The sequence below is a fragment of the Melospiza melodia genome, unplaced genomic scaffold (genome assembly GCF_035770615.1).
Source record: "Melospiza melodia melodia isolate bMelMel2 unplaced genomic scaffold, bMelMel2.pri scaffold_18, whole genome shotgun sequence".
In the NCBI taxonomy this organism is placed as follows: domain Eukaryota; kingdom Metazoa; phylum Chordata; class Aves; order Passeriformes; family Passerellidae; genus Melospiza; species Melospiza melodia.
In genome coordinates, this window is record NW_026948525.1 from 1,904,428 (window position 1) to 1,921,450 (window position 17,023).

Below are 17,023 nucleotides of genomic sequence, written 5' to 3' on the forward strand. Positions count from 1 at the left end.
CAGTCCCAGGGGGTGACACATCCTGGCATGGGGGGTCCTGTCCTGGGGAGTGGCAGTTCCAGAAATGTCCCTGCACATTCCTGGTTGGCTGCCTGTCCCAAGGGTGGCACATCCTGGGGTCCCCTGTCAATGCAAGGGTCAGGCCCCGCCATGGCCCAGCCCCACTGCACAGGGATGGCCATTGTCCAGCCCGGCTCTGGCCAGCCCCAGGTGGAAGCCAGGACCTGCGGGTCCCCCCTGCCCCCTTTGCTTTGATTCTAGCAGCTTTAGAGCTGCTGCAAAAGTGAGAATTCTGTGGGTGGAAAAAGGCCTGCCTGTGGTTTGCTCAGCCCTGCAAGAAGCACAAAACCACAAAGGGAGCTCAAGCAGTGGCTCTGTGGGGGTCTCTGGTGGTTTTCAGAACAGGGCTGGCTGGAAACTCCCCCTGCAAGGGCAGCTGTGAGGGAACCAGTCTGGAAATGCAGCAATTGATTATTTTGTCCCTTTGCCCAAGGGTCTGAGAAAACCACAAAACTACTGCTGAGACAACAACAATCTGTTCAACATCCTGACGTGGACCCTTCTTCTTGAACAAAACCTGTCAGCCCTTAGGAACCTCATGGAAAGAATGTTTGGATCCTGGATGTGCACAGCAGAAGAGAGGGAAAAGTGTGGAAATACTAAGCGGGGGCTGCACATGAGGGGCTGGGGAACAGGGGTGTCACAGCAGGAGTAGGGAGTGCCCAGGCAAGGGAATTCAGGGCAGGCTGGAGTGGATTTACCAGGGAATCAGACCCTGAGGCACACACGGGCATTTCCACAGATTCCTGTGCACTGTCCCAAGAATGGACAGAGCTTCTTCTCTTCCTCCATGGGAAGTCAGTCAAATTTCAGGGTGGGATGGATTTCAGCAAAATGGAGAGAGTTCCTAAATATGGCCCAAGTAAAAGCTTCATTAGGGGCTGTTTTGCTGCCCAGCAGGCAGGGAACAATCCCATGGAGCTGTTGGACACTCAGGGAGATTCCACACTCTCTGTTATCCACAAGCAAATGCTGCTCTGGGGTGCACCAATGGGCCCCTAAAGATAACAAAAATGTCCAGTTTCTTCAGTATTGGAATAGGAATCCCAATATTACCAGGTAGATTGTGCTTGGGCCAGTCTGACCCTTGCTGCTGGGCCAAAGGCGGCAACTGTGGTGTACCACCCCAGAGATACCTTTAGCTTGCTCCTGGTTGCAGCTGGGCAGCTGAAACAAGTCCAGGCTTGGTAGGAACTCCGTTTACCTACGGAGGGGAAGGCTTCCGGCGATGGTGAGGAGGAAAAGGAGACGGATTCTGCCGGAGGGGTATATCCAGGGCTTTATTCCGTGGTCACAGAGGTCTGAATGTCAGTAACAGCTCCAACAGAATCCCGAGCACATGGTCTGATTACCTTTTAAAGCTCCCGGGGGAGGGGGAGGGAAGGGGCAGGTGAGCTACCAACCAGGTTGGAGGGGCATGGTCTCAGGGGAGGATGACACCTAGACAGGCCAATGACCTCTGGGCATAGGGCATCTTTTGAACTTGACCAACCACACGACGACCTTGCTGGAATGTTAAGCCTGATTGACAGGACTCACTCAGCAAGGGGGCAAGGGGGAAGGGAGAGAGGTATAGGCACACCTGGGAAGGGACCCGGAAGTTTAAAACAGGACATTACAATACACTGCAACATCTCCCTCTAGTTTCGTTTAAAAAGAAGAGGACTGGTTTTGTGATGCGGAATGCTTGCCAAACCATAGTTGGTAAATCGGTTCTTCCTCTACAAGAGGGTCAGTGTTTTCCACTGAGGCTTCCAGGTCATCCATTGGAGCACTGAGGGTTTCCAAATGGTAGACCTCAGGAGGGCGGTATGAGCTTGAAATTAACTTGAGAACCATGCGTTTGATTAGTCCAAAAACAATGGTTACAACTACAATAACTATAACTAAAATAAACAGCACTAAAAACACAGTTTTCAGAATAGATCCCAACCAGCCCGAGAGTCCCCAGCCTTTGAACAGTCCATTCAGCCAGTTGTCAGTTTCTCTGTTGATGTCCGAGAACCTTTGTCAAGGTAGTCCATATGTGGTTTGGGCTGCGGCACTATGCAGGAGATCGCAGGTGGGATGATCACGAGTAGGACGAGAAGCAGGCAAGGTCTCATGGCGTCTCGAGGCTACACATGAACAGCGGGATCTAAACTGGTACAAGGAACTTGAGACAAACATATATTACAAACTATTCCAGATAGGAGGCTTAAATAGAATTTCCTCCAGAGAACACGTGCAACGTTTCCTTCTCCAGGCAGCATGAGCAACCTGGGGTGCTTCTGTAGATTTCTCTGAGACTTTGGGAACATAGGGCTTTACCCATTTGGAAGGAACCCACCTTAAACTAGAGGGGGTGGACACACAGGCGTATCAACGTCCTTAAGTAACCAATTTGTAAGGTCCCACTGTTTTCCAAGTCTCAGGGTCCTTTACTAAAACTGGAGGTTTTTCTTTCATCAACCTATGACTGCTCCCCCCAAAGTGGTGTAGGATGGGTGGGTTCAGGCTGTCAAAAGAACAATTCAGAAAATTGATTGTGAATAGCACCCTGGATAACCGGATGTGGGGAGGTTCCACCTTCAGAACCTGTTGTTGCTGGTCCAGGACTCTTTTAATATCACGGTGAGTTCTTTCTCACAATGGCTTGACCTGTAGGGGAGTAGGGGATGCCAGTTTTGTGCTCTACTCCCCATTGCTGCAGGAAGCTCCCGAATTCCTTGGATTTATAAACAGGCTCATTATCAGTTTTCAGCTCCTTGGGGATGCCCATGAAAGAAAAAGCCTGTAAGAGGTGCTTAATAGCATCAATAGATGATTCTCCTGTGTGGGCAGAAGCATAGACCGCTCCAGAAAAGGTATCTACACTAACGTGAACATATTTCTGCCGTCCAAAAGACTGTATGTGTGTTACATCTGTTTGCCACAGTTCACAACTGTTCAGTTCCCTTGGGTTTGCTCCCGTACTCACTGTAGGGAGTGCATGTTGTTGGCAATTTGGGCATGTGGTCACAATCGCTTTGGCCTGTTCTCGAGTGATGTTAAACTGACGAACCAGGCCAGGTGCATTTTGGTGGAAAAGCTGGTGGCTGATTTTTGCCTGTTCAAAAACATTTGGGAGAGTGGCCATCACTGCAGGTGCAGCAAGAGCATCTGCCCTTCTGTTGCCTTCAGCGATAAACCCTGGCAAGTCAGTGTGTGACCTGACATGCATCACATAAAAGGGTTGCTCTCGGTGAGTGACTAACTTTACCAGTTTTGAGAGCAATTCAAAAAGTGTGATGTTAGACACTTCTTGCAGTATTGCTTGATCTGCCCTGGATACTACTCCTGCCACGTATGCAGAGTCTGTAATCAAATTAAATGGTTCTGAGAACCTTTCTAAAGCCCTAACAATCGCAGCCAATTCAGCAACCTGAGGTGAACCTTCCACCTCAGCAATGTCTGTCTCCCACTGCTGGGTTTGAGGATCCTTCCAAGTCATAACGGACTTGTGGGACCTCCTGGACGCATCTGTAAAGACAGTCAGAGCCTTTTTTAAAGGTCTCCTACTTAGAGCACTTCTCAATTTCGAAGTGAATTGAGAATCTTGTTTGAACAACTTGTGAGCGGGCCACGCTACCAAAATTTTTCCTGAGTAGGAATCCAGAGTGAACTGCAACACTTCATTTTCTTGAAACAATTGTTCCAGTATTTTCATAGTATTTTGACCCGATTTTAACTCAACTGGAATGTGAATGCACTTAAAATCACATCCTGCTAACTCCCTGATCCGGGTCCTTGCTTTCCGGATCAGTTCTGCTACCAGCTCCTGAGGTTTTGTCAATCTCTTGGACCTTTTATGACTGAGGAAAACCCATTCTATGATCAAGAGAGAGTCCCTCTGGTCCTGGTCCTTTTTTGGTGTGTCCTTTGCCTTAGGTGTTTGTTTTTCCTCCCACTGGAAAATAATTCCATGGAGGTGTGGAAACTTACCTAGGATGATAAATTTGAATGGCAGGTCAGGCCAGCATCGGTTGGCCTGTCTTGTGGACATTGCAATCTGAACCTTTTCTAGAGCTTTCCGTGCCTCTGGGGTAATAGACCTAGGAGCACCTGGGTCCTCTCCCCCTTTCAATAAATTGAAAAGAGGGGCAAGGTCTTCATTAGTCAGACCGAGCCATGGCCTTACCCAATTCAAAGACCCACACAACTTGTGGACATCCACAAGGGTCTTGATCCTTGGATTGATTTCTAGTTTTTGAGGAACAATGGTCCTATTTCCAATTTCTAAGCCCAAATACTTCCAAGGTGGCATCTTTTGAATTTTCTTTTCTTGGAGCTCGAACCCTGCAACAATCAATGCATCGATTGTTAGGTCAAGCGCATGGGTGAGTAAATCATCATTGGGGGCACACACGAGGATATCATCCATGTAATGATAGATGATGGCCTTCTCTGCGGCTGCACGCACTGGGGAAAGCAGGGAAGAGACATACCACTGGCAGAGAGCTGGAGATACCTTCAATCCTTGAGGAAGAACGGTCCAATGGTACCTTTTCATAGGGGCTTCCATGTTGATGGAAGGGACCGAGAATGCAACACGCGGTGCATTGTCAGGGTGCAAGGGGATTTGGAAAAAGCAGCCTTTATTATCAATAACAGCTAAATCTAATCTTGGGGAAGCATTGTTGGGGATGGCATATCAGGTTGGGGAGAACCCATATCTTCAATTACATTATTAATTTGTCAGAGGTCATGAAGAAGTCGCCTTCTGTTTTTGTCAGCTTTTTGGATGACAAACACTGGAGTGTTCCATGGGGACATGGTCTCCACAATGTGGCACTTTTTTAGTTGCTCTTCCACTAGTACCTCAAGCACCTTTATTTTTTGTTTACTGAGCGGCCACTGTTTCACGTCAACTGGTTTGTCTGTTTTCCACTTCAGTTTTTGGGTGGGGCGCTGTTGTTCAATGACTGCTGCACAAAAATGCTGTGGAGAGTCTGGAATATCAATTGTGACACCCCACTGGGCCATTAAATCTCTCCCTAAAAAAGGTTCCGAATAATCTAACACAAATGGACGGATATTTGCCAATTGTCTGTTTGGTCCCTCAATTTGAATAATGTTTTTGGATTGTCTTGCCAATTGCAGGCCTCCTACACCTCGAAGGTGACCAGCAACATTTTGCAAAGGCCAATGTGCTGGCCAGTCTTGTACTGGAATCACTATGCAGTCTGCACCCGTGTCTACAAGCATCTCAATGCGTTTTGACTCCCCACCCCCACTGACATTACACCATAATTTGGGTTTGTCTTTCCCAATAGCTTGGACCCGGGCGATTGTGGGCCCTTGTTTTTCGATATTTTCAGGTAAAGATGGCACAGGGATAGCTTGTGCAACAATTTGTCCCTTGGGAAGAAACAGGGGTGGGTGGAAACAGTGCAGGCCGAGAACGAATTGCTCAGGATCTGATGTTGTCATTCCCCGAGCAATTTCAATCTCTTGTGGTGTGTGTTTGGTGTCCCCAGTGACGATGTACTTACAACGAATTCGGTTCCAAGTTCCCTTCTGTTCAGGATTTACAGAGACAAAATGCCAGTCAGTGTCCTTCAGGTGGAGTGACTCTGTCAGCTGCAGCCTGTAAGGCTCATTGACAGAAGACGTGGTTAACACAGGATCACCTAAATCATAACAAAGGTAATTTTTTTTCACTTTCAGCAGTGGACCAGTGTGGAAGGGGCTAGCAGCGGGCCTGTTGGCTAAAGGAGTGAGAAGTAAGAGGAAGAAGTTGAACCAAGGAGATCAAGAGAGGAAAGATGGGAGCCTTCTGCGACTGGAGGGGAAAAAACTGGAAAGTGTATCAGCCATTTTCACTAATAAAGTGTTGCAAACTGTTGCCAACGGTTGCTAATGGTGGCAAACGGTGCTAACGGTTGACAACAGAGACTAAGACTGAGTGTGCTTGTGGTCTCTGCCTTAATGTCGTGACCACCTCGACTGCGACATTTTGGTGACCGCCGATGTGATAAGAAAATAGTCGGTGGGGGCCCATACAGGGTGTGGTGGTTTGACCAGGAAGAAGTGGGAATTCTGGGATGTTGTGGTCAAACCAATGGGTGCTTGGATTTTGATATTGGCACCTGGGGTAGCCAGTGGGTTTTAGGACACACCTCCGAGAACACCCAGGGGTTAAAAGCAGAGCTTTGGCCCTGGGAGGCTCTCTTGGGACTTCGAGGGACGGAGTTCGGATCACTCCCCCGTCCAGCCGCTGCTGCTGGGCAGGGGAGGGGCAGCCATGAGGTAGGCCTGGGCCTGGACAGAGATGGGAGTAAGGAGGCCTTGGAGGATGAAAGGGTGGAAAGCCCCAAGAGACATCGGACAGCCATTCCCCCCCCTGCCCCCCCCCGCCTTTTGAGACAGAGAGAGAGAGAGAGAGAGAGAGAGAGAGTGCAGCCTGTGTTACCTTGAAATTCAGTAAATATGTGCTGGCAGCAGGCAGCCCAGCTGAGGAGATGGGGGGGGAGGGGGTGCAGCCAGGAGTCCAGCTGCCTGGAGGCCTGGAGGAGTTTTTTAACCCTTTTTGGACAATGAAAGCCTTACAGAACATTAACCCTTCCTAGACGAGTGATAAGAGTGGAGGAGGACAAAGGAAATGAACGAGTGATGGAGGTCTGGACCAGAGAGAGAGAGTGAGAGATGTTGAAAGAATGGAGAAGATGGAGTGGCGTTTTATGTTGGACTCTTTTGTGTAGCCATGGACAGAGCTATGTTTCCGTGAGATACAGAGACTGAGTCCAGGGGGAGAAATGTCCTAGTGCCAGAGAAGATTCAGTGTGGGTACCCCTCGGCCCCAGGGGGTATATAAAATATGGGGGGGACGGATGTCCCAGAGGTGAAAAGGTGAGATACTGTGATTTTCTGGAACTGGACAAAGCATCCTTAAAAAAAGACAACCCTGGAAGCAGCCCTGATCCCTGTTCGGTGGTGAGAGCACCGGAACAAGGACGGAAGAGGCCACCGTGACACATGGAAGGACTCCCTCTCCTCTTGAGGAGTTGAAAGTTTGAGCAATCTTAAGGGGTGGTATTGGACCTAGAATTGGTGATTTTGGAGGATGTATTGTATTGGGAATTTAGGGGGGAGGAGGGGGAGAGTGTTTTTGTGAGGTTTTCATTTTCCTCGTGTTTTTTTTTCCCTCTTTTGTGTGTAGTTTTGTAGTTTAGTAATTGTTTGTGTGTAGCTTAGTTAATAAACTTTTCTGTATGTTGAAGTTGGAGCCTGCTTTGTTTATTCCTGGTCACATCTCGCAGCAGACACCGGGGAGAAGGTGTACTCATGGGGGCTCTGGCTTTGCCAGGCCCAAACCATAACAGAGGGTTCTAGCAATTGGCATACGTGACCCACTGGGACGTAGTGGGGGAGGCGGCGTTGGTGCAGCTGAGAGTGGCAGGTGGAAGCCACAGGGAGGTCTGGACCTGATTCTCTCAAATCAAGACACCTGGAAGTAAGTGAGCCACCAACTAGTAATAATGGGACAAAATTTATCTAAAGAGGAAGAAAATGTTCTGTCTGCATGGAAAATTTTGTTAAGAAATAAGGGAATTTATACGTCAGACTATGCACTTCGTAATATAATGCTGTGGGCTAAATCACAGAATATTGTCACTGATCCTGACACAGCATTTAGTGTTAAGGCATGGAAAAAGGTCGGGGACAGACTTTGGCAAGTCATTCAAGCGGGAGATAAAACAGTTGTTGATCTAGCAGTTACTTGGAACTCGCTCTTTGAGGCTTTAAAGGAATGGAAAATAGAGAGAGAAACGGAGCAAGATGCGGATGAAGAGTCGGGCCTGATAACAGAACCTGATGGGAGGCCCTCTGAGGTAGAAGGGGGCTCTGATGGGAAGGCTACCAGAGCTTCTGGGCTGGTTGCCAAGGCTTCTGGGAAAGCTGCCAAAACTTCTGGACAATCTGCCCTAGCCTCTTCTTATCAGGCCCCTAAGCCTCCTTATCTCACACCTGTGCAGCAGCTCACGATGGTGCCTGTATATATTACACCGCTATGCCAGTTAGCTGAAATGTCTCTAGCAGAGAGAGAAACCCAGCCATCTGCCCCCCCACTTCCCTCCTCTCTGGTCCAGCCGTCCGCCCCCCCGCTTCCCTCTGAGTGGCTTGAACAATCTGCAAGGCTGTATCCTCCGTTACTTGACAGTGACAGCAACAGTGAATCAAGTGATGAGTCGCCCGCAGTAACATCTAAGCTGGGGCAAGGAGCTCTGGTCCCTTCATCTCCTAAGAGCTCTAGCCTTACTGCCCCATGGACTTTGCCTCCATGTCAAGTAACTGTGCTTCCTCGACACCCTCAGGAGTTCTGGGAATTTGTTAGGAGGAAAGAAGTTGAAGAAAATAATTGGGACATAATAGAAAGGTTAGATGCTCCAAGAGTACCTCAGGAGAGCAGTGCCAATGCAAATGTTGCTTGTGATAACCCTATGGCTTTTCCAGTTTTCAAAGCAGTTCCTGGAACAAGACAGAACAACAGTCATCACGTCTTCGCCTGGAGGGTTGTGCAAGACATCCAATCGAAAGTAGCTCAGTATGGTATTAATTCCTCAGAGGTAATGCAATTAATACGTGTGATTAATGCAGATTTGCTTGCACCTTATGACATCACTCATCTTGCTACAATTCTATTCCAACCAGTACAATATGGTGTATTTCAAGAAACTTGGAGGCGAGTGGCTGAGCGCACCGCTTTAACAAATATGCAGTTGCCTCAACACGACCCTCGTCGTGCTGTGGGTGTTGATGCCCTACTGGGCACTGGGCCTTTTGCTAATCCAGATTTACAGGCAAGGTGGCATCCTTCGATTTTGGCACAAGCTCAGCAAATTGGCATGGGTGCTTTAACTAAAAAAATGGAAATGGCAGCTCCAAAACAGAAATATATCACTATACAACAAGGGATGAGAGAACCATTTTTGCAGTTTGCAGAAAAACTTGCTGCTGCTATTGAGAAACAGGTAGATGATTAAACTTTGCGAGACAAATTGTGCATAGAGTTGGCTAAAGAAAATGCAAACCCAGATTGCAGAAAGATTATTGACACTTTGCCTGGGGAACCCACCTTGTCTGAAATGGTTACTGCTTGCTCAAAAGTTGGTTCAGTTGAGCATAAAATGGCAGCTCTTGCTGCAGTGCTAAGACCTTCAGCAAAGTGTTATAATTGTGGACAACAGGGGCATGTTAAGTCACAGTGTACTGTCCAGAAAACAACATTTAGGCCAAGTGCAAGCAGCGATGTTGTATGCAATCGTTGTGCTAAATCTGGGCACTATGCTAAGCAATGCAGGAGTAAATATCATGCAAATGGTCAGCTATTGCCGGGAAACCCAAAGAGGACCGGAAAGGGGCGTGTGGGGAAACAAATACCCCAACAACCGCAACAGCAAATGCGGGCCTTCCCAGCCCTGCAAAGCTACCCATTTGCGAACAATACTCAGGGGCAACAAGCGGGTCCGCAGGCATTGATATACCCACCGCTGACACAGCAACCATTTTAACAAAAGAAATATGTAAGGTACCCCTTGATGCCTATGGTCCAATAGGATGGAGATTGAGTGCATTTTTGATAGGGAGATCGAGTACTACACTTAGAGGTATTCATGTGCATCTAGGGCCTATTGACACTGATTATTTAGGGCAGATTCATGCCATGGTATCCATTGATGATCCTCCTGTCACTATTCAGAAAGGAGCTTGCATTCCTCAAATTGTACCTTTTGTGAGTTCTGTTCCAAATACAGTGGACTGAAGTCGAGGCACCGGAAGCTTTGGATCGACAGGAGTACCTCAAGTGTTCTGGACGGAGAAAGTAACAGAGAGCCGTCCAGAAAAGACATGCACTCTCACCGCCAGTGGATGTCATCCAGGAACTATATCAGTAACAGGTTTGATTGATACTGGAGCAGATGTCACAATACTCTCGCGACTTTGCTGGCCTCAATCGTGGCCTCTCACTCATACAAGTTTTGGTCTCCTGGGATTAGGTGGTGCTAAAACAGGTGGCCTGTCAGCCATTGTAATTAATGTGAAACATCCTGATGGCCAACAAGCTAACATCAGACCCTATGTTGCCGATTCTCCTCAAAGTTTGTGGAGACGAGATTGTTTATCTCAATGGGGTGTCAAAATTACTGCGGATTTTTAATGGGGGCCACTGTGTTGCAGGGCAATGAACGTCCAGTTGTACCCCTGACATGGTTGACAGATAAGCCTGTCTGGGTTCACCAGTGGCCCCTGACTACTGAAAAGCTTACTGCCCTGCAAGAATTAGTTACAGAACAATTGCAAGCGGGACACATTGAGGAATCATTCAGTCCCTGGAACACCCCTGTTTTTGTAATAAAAAAGAAATCGGGAAAATGGAGACTTTTACATGATTTACAGCAGATAAATACTGTAATGGCAACAATGGGAGCTTTACAACCAGGCCTTCCTACACCTACGATGATTCCACAGGAATGGCAAATAGTTGTCATTGATCTAAAAGATTGTTTCTTCACTATTCCATTGGCTGAGCAGGACAAAGAAAAATTTGCTCTTACGGTGCCTTCTATAAATCATGCTGAACCTGATAAAAGATAACAGTGGAAGGTACTTCCACAAGGCATGAAAAATTTGCCAACTATTTGTCAATGGTTTGTGGCACAGGCCTTGTCAAAAGTCCGGGAGCAATTTAAAAACTGCTACTGCTATCATTATATGGATGATATCTTGTTGGCATCTGACAACAAACAACAGTTGTCAGCTCTTAAACAATGTGCTGTGACAAATTTGAAAGCTTTTGGCCTGATCGTTGCTCAAGAGAAAGTGCAGGAACACATGCCTTGGAAATACCTAGGTATGTTGGTGACCAACACTCAAGTTATGCCTCAACCTGTAAAGCTAGACATTGATGTTAAAACTGCTACTGATGTACAGAAATTGGTTGGTTTATTAGGTTGGATTCGATCATATTTAGGCAGAACTAATCATCAGTTGCAGCCATTGTTTGATTTGCTTTCAGGCATCACTTCCTCTACTGATAAGAGGCAACTGACCTCAGCAGCAAAAAAGACCTTGGAAGAAGTTGAATTAGCCCTAGCACACAAATTTGTTAACAGGATAGATATCTCTGTTGGTGTTCAATTGTTTATTTTGAAAGACCGTGAAATACCATGTGGAATACTATGTCAATGGAATGATAATTGGGAAGGTCAATTGCATATTCTGGAATGGATATTTTTATCTTTCAGATCCTGGAAAACAGCTCCAGGACTTTATGAGCTTTTTGCAGATATTATCATCAAGGGCCGCAGGCGTTGTCATGAGATTTTAGGACAGGACCCTGTGACCATTGTGATACCTCTACACAGTGGTATTTTGAATGGTGCTTTCAAAATAATCATGAATTGCAATCTGCCTTATCTTGTTTTACAGGCCAAATCTCATATCATTTGCCTTCTCATCCTGTTCTAACACTGACTAAAGAGATTCCTTTTGAAGGCAAGCAAATTTGTTCTCCTGTTCCAGTGTAAGGTATAACGGTTTTTACAGATGGGTCTGGGAAAACCAGAAAAGCAGCTGTGGCTTGGAGAAAGGATGATCACTGGGAATATCAGACAGTGATTCAGCAGGATCTCCTCAACTGGTTGAACTTTCTGCTGTTCTTTTGGCTTTTACTTTGTTTCCTGGTTCTGTAAATATAGTTACTGATTCAGTTTATGTTGCCAATTTGGTTAAGCATTTAGATCAAACAGTGTTGTATAATATTCAAGAGAAACCATTTTTTACCATATTAGTGAAGTTATGGACAGTTATTGGTGCTCGAAAACATCCTTACTTCATCATGCACATTCGCAGCCATACATCATTGCCAGGATTTTTTGCTGAAGGCAATGCCTATGTAGACTCTTTAGTAGCTGCTGCTGCAATCAAAACTGTACCCAATGTGTTGCAGAAGGTAATTTTATCCCATCAATTTTTTCATCAGAATGCTCAAGCTTTACAGCAGCAATTCAAATTGTCTACTGCCAAGGCAAAATCTATTCTTTCCTCTTGTCCTGACTGTCATATGACTCATGTCACTCAGTATTATGGTACCAACCCTAGAGGTCTTTCTGCATTAGAAGAATGGCAAACTGATGTTACAAAAATGCCAGAATTTGGTCGCTTCAAGTATGTTCATGTTACAGTTGATACTTTTTCTCATGTAATGGTTGCTTCAGCATTCACAGGAGAAAAAACTCGAGATGCTATTCGTCATTTTTATCATGCTTTTTCTATTTTAGGTGTTTCGTGTCACGTAAAAACAGATAATGGCCCAGCATATGCTTCGCAGAAAATGCAAGCATTCCTTAGTGCCTGGGGCATTGGACATTCAACAGGTATTCCACATGTCCCCACGGGCCAAGCAATTATTGAAAGAGCTCACGGACTTCTTAAATGTCAGGTTCAAAAACAAAAAGGGGGAATGCAACATGAGTCACCTCAAGTGAGATTAGATAAAGCTGTTTATGTGTTAAACTTCTTGCGTCCCCTACCTGACTCACAGTTATCTCCAATCTTTTGCCATTTTTCTTCTTTGAATTCTAAGCAACCACATTTCCATAGAAATGTCAAGGTGTGGGTCAAGGATTTGATTACTGGTATATGGTCTGGTCCAGAAGAATTGATAACCTGGGGGAGGGGTTATGCTTGTGTTTTGACAGATAATGGTCTTTGATGGGTTCCTGCTCGCTGTGTCAAACCTTACCTAGACCGTGCGGGAAAGGACAGGATCGATGGTTCCGCAGCTGAAGCAGAACGTGCAGAGGACACTGGCTAAGACCATATATCAGTAATTAAAGATGGATGAAGGACAGGAATGATTGCATTAAGAATGGGAATTCTGTTGATGGTTGTGATTGTGATTTTGTGTGTCCCCTCTCTGCTTGGATTTTTGCAAAGGGCCCTGCAAAAATCCATAGCAACTGTATTTACAGTTCAAAAACAAAAAAGGGGGAATTGTGGAAGGGGCTAGCAGCAGGCCTGTTGGCTAAAGGAGCAAGAAGTAAGAGGAAGAAGCTGAACCAAGGAGATTGAGAGAGGAAAGATGGGAGCCTTCTGCGACTGGAGGGGAAAAAACTGGAAAGTGTATCAGCCATTTTCACTAATAAAGTGTTGCAAACTGTTGCCAACGGTTGCTAACCGTTGCAAATGGTGCTAACAGTTGAAAACTGAGACTAAGACTGAGTGTGCTTGTGGTCTCTGCTTAAATGTCGTGACCGCCTCGACTGCAACAGACCAGCAGACATAGTCTTTGAAGCACCTGCTTCACTTACACAAACATTAATATTATTGCGCGCTTGATTGGTTTTGCTACCCTTATTCCCTTGGCCTGCTCTTTTTGTGTCTGCACGTCTGGCAGGCGGGCGCTCCCTTTTCAGTTTTTTTGTTGTTGTTGACCCCCAGGGAGGGCTTGTAGTTCTTTTCCCCTGCTATTTCTGAATTCATCAAATTGCCTTTTCAGGGGGCACTGGTTACTCCAGTGCCCTAGGTTCTTACAAAGCAGGCATGGTTTTGTGGGCTCAGCCATTGCTGGTCTCCACTGCTGCCCAGGGTACTGCTGTACTGAGGGGAAAGGTGCAGGGCTGGCAACGGCGACACGCTGAGGTGGTCTTGGCAGCAGCCTTGGTCTGGTGTCTTCAGCCACACTCATCAGAGGCACTTTCCTGTTACACACTAGAAGCATATCTTTTAAGGTTGGGGGAGGTTCTAAAGGAAGGCTCAGGATTGCCACTCGACACTGTTCATTTGCATTCGTAAATGCCATTTCCTCTAAAACCGCTTCCCTAGCATTCACTTTTTTAACTTGTATTTCAATGGCTCTAGTTAACCTTTCTACCAATGTCAAAAAAGGCTCTGATGATAGCTGTTTAATTTTACTATAGGGCTCAAAAGGCCCCTCAGGTTGGAGGGAAAAGAATGCTTTTTCAGCTGCTTCTTTTACTTTCTCGAGTGTTTCTGCAGGAATTGCTGTAGCTTGGATTGAGGGTAAAGACCATTGGCCCTCACCACAGAGGTGCTCAATGGTGATAGGGTTACCACTGTTGTCCTTCGCTGTGTTTGGATCAGCATGCAAGCCTGGGAGAGCATCTTTTAGCAGTTGTTTCCATGCTAATTCCCATAATTTGAATTCCATGGAGGTCATGAGACAGGAAAAAAGCTGTTTTAAATCATGTGGGATCACCACAGTCCTACTCAGTTCAGAATTTAAAAGGCCACGGGAATATGGACTGTGTGGACCATATTCTTTATGAGATTTACAGATCTCCTTAATCAATTGTCATCCAAAAGAACTCCAATTAGCAGTTGGGGCTGCCCCTCCCTGAGCTGCAGGCTGAAAGGTAACAGGAGCCAGTGACAACATGGGACTATGCATTGGGTCTGCTGTTCCTAGCTCTGTATCCCTTGGATCAGAAGCATTGGGATGACAGATACAGGTCTGGGGACAGGCAGTGGTTGTGTCCCCACCGTGGCAACTCGGGGAGGGGGCGGGGACGCAATGGGCACAGGGGGCAGGGACAGGGAGCTGGCAAGGGGTGGGGATACCATGGGAACAGGGGGCGGGGTCAAGGGGCAGGCAGGGGGCGGGGACACCATGGGAACAGAGGGCGGGGTCAAGGGGCTGGCAGGGGGCGGGGACACCTGGTGACATCACGTCAGCAGATGCCCCCTGGGAGGAGTAGAGGGGAGGAGCTGAGGGTACTGCAGGAAAGGGAGGGGGAGGGGGGAAGGTGTCACGAGGAACAGGAGGAGAGGGGGATGGGTATGGAATTTTGAAATGCTTAAGAGGATTTTGGGAAGAAGACCAGGTTTGGGAAGATGCCACGTGGCATCCACCATCTTGTGGACCCCCTAGGGACTGGGGGCCATTTTGGGCATCACTGCTCTCTGGAAAGCTGACACGTGCTCTGGGTTTCAGAGGAGGGGACACAGGGGATTGGGAAAGGTTCCACGCAGCCTGGCCAGGGCCTTGTGAACAGGACAACTCAGGCATTTTAACAAATTCTGGGAGTCGACTTCCCAATGAGTGTGCTCTCTTTAAAATACCAAGTTTTGGGGTAAGAGGTTTAGGGGGTTTAGAGCTAGGAGAGGGAGAAACAGGGAGAGCAGAGGTACATGGCTTGGCATTTGGCTTTTTCTCCAATTCCTTTTGTTTGTGCAAGGCTGTTGGAATTTGTGAACTCCAGAACACAAATTTAGCTGAGGGTGTATTCCCAGACTGTCCTAAGGTTATCAATTCATTTCCAACTTTTTCCCAGAATTGAATATTGTGGATTTCTTCAGGGGAGGTTTGTGGGAAGTGCAGAAAAAGTCATCTTGTAAACTGTTTCAATTTTCCTTTTGAGAACTTCACATTACCACTGACTAAAATGCTAACAATATGATAATACACTCCTTTTTGTACAATGCTGAGATTCGAACCCATGTAAAATGTAAAAGCCAAAATCAGCTACCGATTTCTAAAAAAAAAACACAGATAGGAAGGCGATAACGAACAGACAAAAGCTTTACAATGCAGCTGTATATACTGCTTTTAAAATTCCCGGGCAGCAGCTGCAGGGAGCTGAGACACGCCCTGCCAAGCCGAGGCAGACAAAGCCTCCCCTGCGGAGCTGAGAGAGAGCAGCTTTCCCCCACATCACATGGCCAGCCGATACCGGGGCCACCCCGCGTGTAGAGGGCACCCCCGCCCCACAGAGAGAGAGATCCCCGCGGCCACATGTAGAGAGCCCCCCTTCCCCGCACAGAGAGAGAGTCCCCCGCGGAGAGAGCCGAGAACGCTGCGCTGCTGAGCCGGGGGGAAGGGCAGAGAGCAATCCCGCTCTGGAAAGAATTCCAAGAGACAGCAACACACGCGGCTGAAAGCTAAAGCCTAGAACGCAATGGATTCCCTCTGTGGGGCTGCGCAGCCAAAATGCTAAGGCAAAAAAGGAACAGAACTCACGGCAGAGTCTGTTTTTGAGCTTCTGCTCCACCAAGAGCAGAGATACTCACCCAAAATGGAAGCTGTAGCTGGCTAGGTCTCCTCACCAGAACAGGACCCCTCTATGGGCAGGAGAGGCTACCCTGTTCTTCCTCTGGAAAATCTTCTTACCAGAAAGGAGCTGGGGTTTCCTGAGGCACTGAACAGTCCACGAAACTTCTTCTGGGATAAAATCCCAAAGTCTCTAACTGAGAGCATTGCAACCAAGGCTCTTTCAGCTGGATGCACGGCAGCCGAAGCCTGCCCGAGGTACTGAGAGTCCTTCTGGGGCTGCAGAGTCACTTTGCCCACCCAGAGATGCCAAAATATTGGAATATGAATCCCAATAGTGCCAGGTAGATTGTGCCTGGGCCAGTCTGACCCTTGCTGCTGGGCCAAAGGGGGAAGCTGTGGTGTATCACCCCAGAGACACCTTTAGCTTGCTGGAGGTTGCAGCTGGGCAGCTGAACAAGTCCAGGCTTGGTAGGAACTCTGTTTACCTCAGGAGAGAAGGCTTCAGGCTAATTGTGAGGAAGAAGGAGACGGATTCTGCCGGAGGGTTATATCCAGAGCTTTATTCCATGGTCGCAGAGGTCTGAATGTCAGCAACAGCTCCAACAGAATCCTGACGGCATGGCTTGATTCAGCTTTTAAGCTCAGGGACAGGGGAAGGGGAGGGGCAGGTGAGCCACCAACCGGGTGGGAGGGGCAGGGTCTCAAGGGACGAGGATGACACCTAGACAGGCCAATGACCCCCAGGCCTGAGGGGCATCTTTTGAAAGTGATGAACCACACAACGCCTTGCTGGAATGTTAAAACTGATTGACAGCCCAGCAGTGGGTGAGGGGGGAAGGGGAAGAGGGGTATTGGCACACCTGGGGAAGGAACCCGAAAATTTACGACAGGTTATTACAACACACCGCAACATCTGGAGACATTGTG

At 47.4% G+C, this 17,023-nt stretch overlaps 1 long non-coding RNA gene across 1 annotated transcript; it reads right to left on the reverse strand.

Moving 5' to 3' along the window:
* Window positions 1-1,313: 1,313 nt before the first annotated feature.
* LOC134433432 (uncharacterized) lies at window positions 1,314-16,186 on the reverse strand. Its single transcript, XR_010031555.1, has 3 exons — window positions 16,114-16,186; window positions 5,574-5,711; window positions 1,314-2,215 (listed from the first exon to the last, which is right to left on the reverse strand). It is a non-coding gene; the product is annotated as an uncharacterized LOC134433432 (long non-coding RNA).
* Window positions 16,187-17,023: the final 837 nt, after the last annotated feature.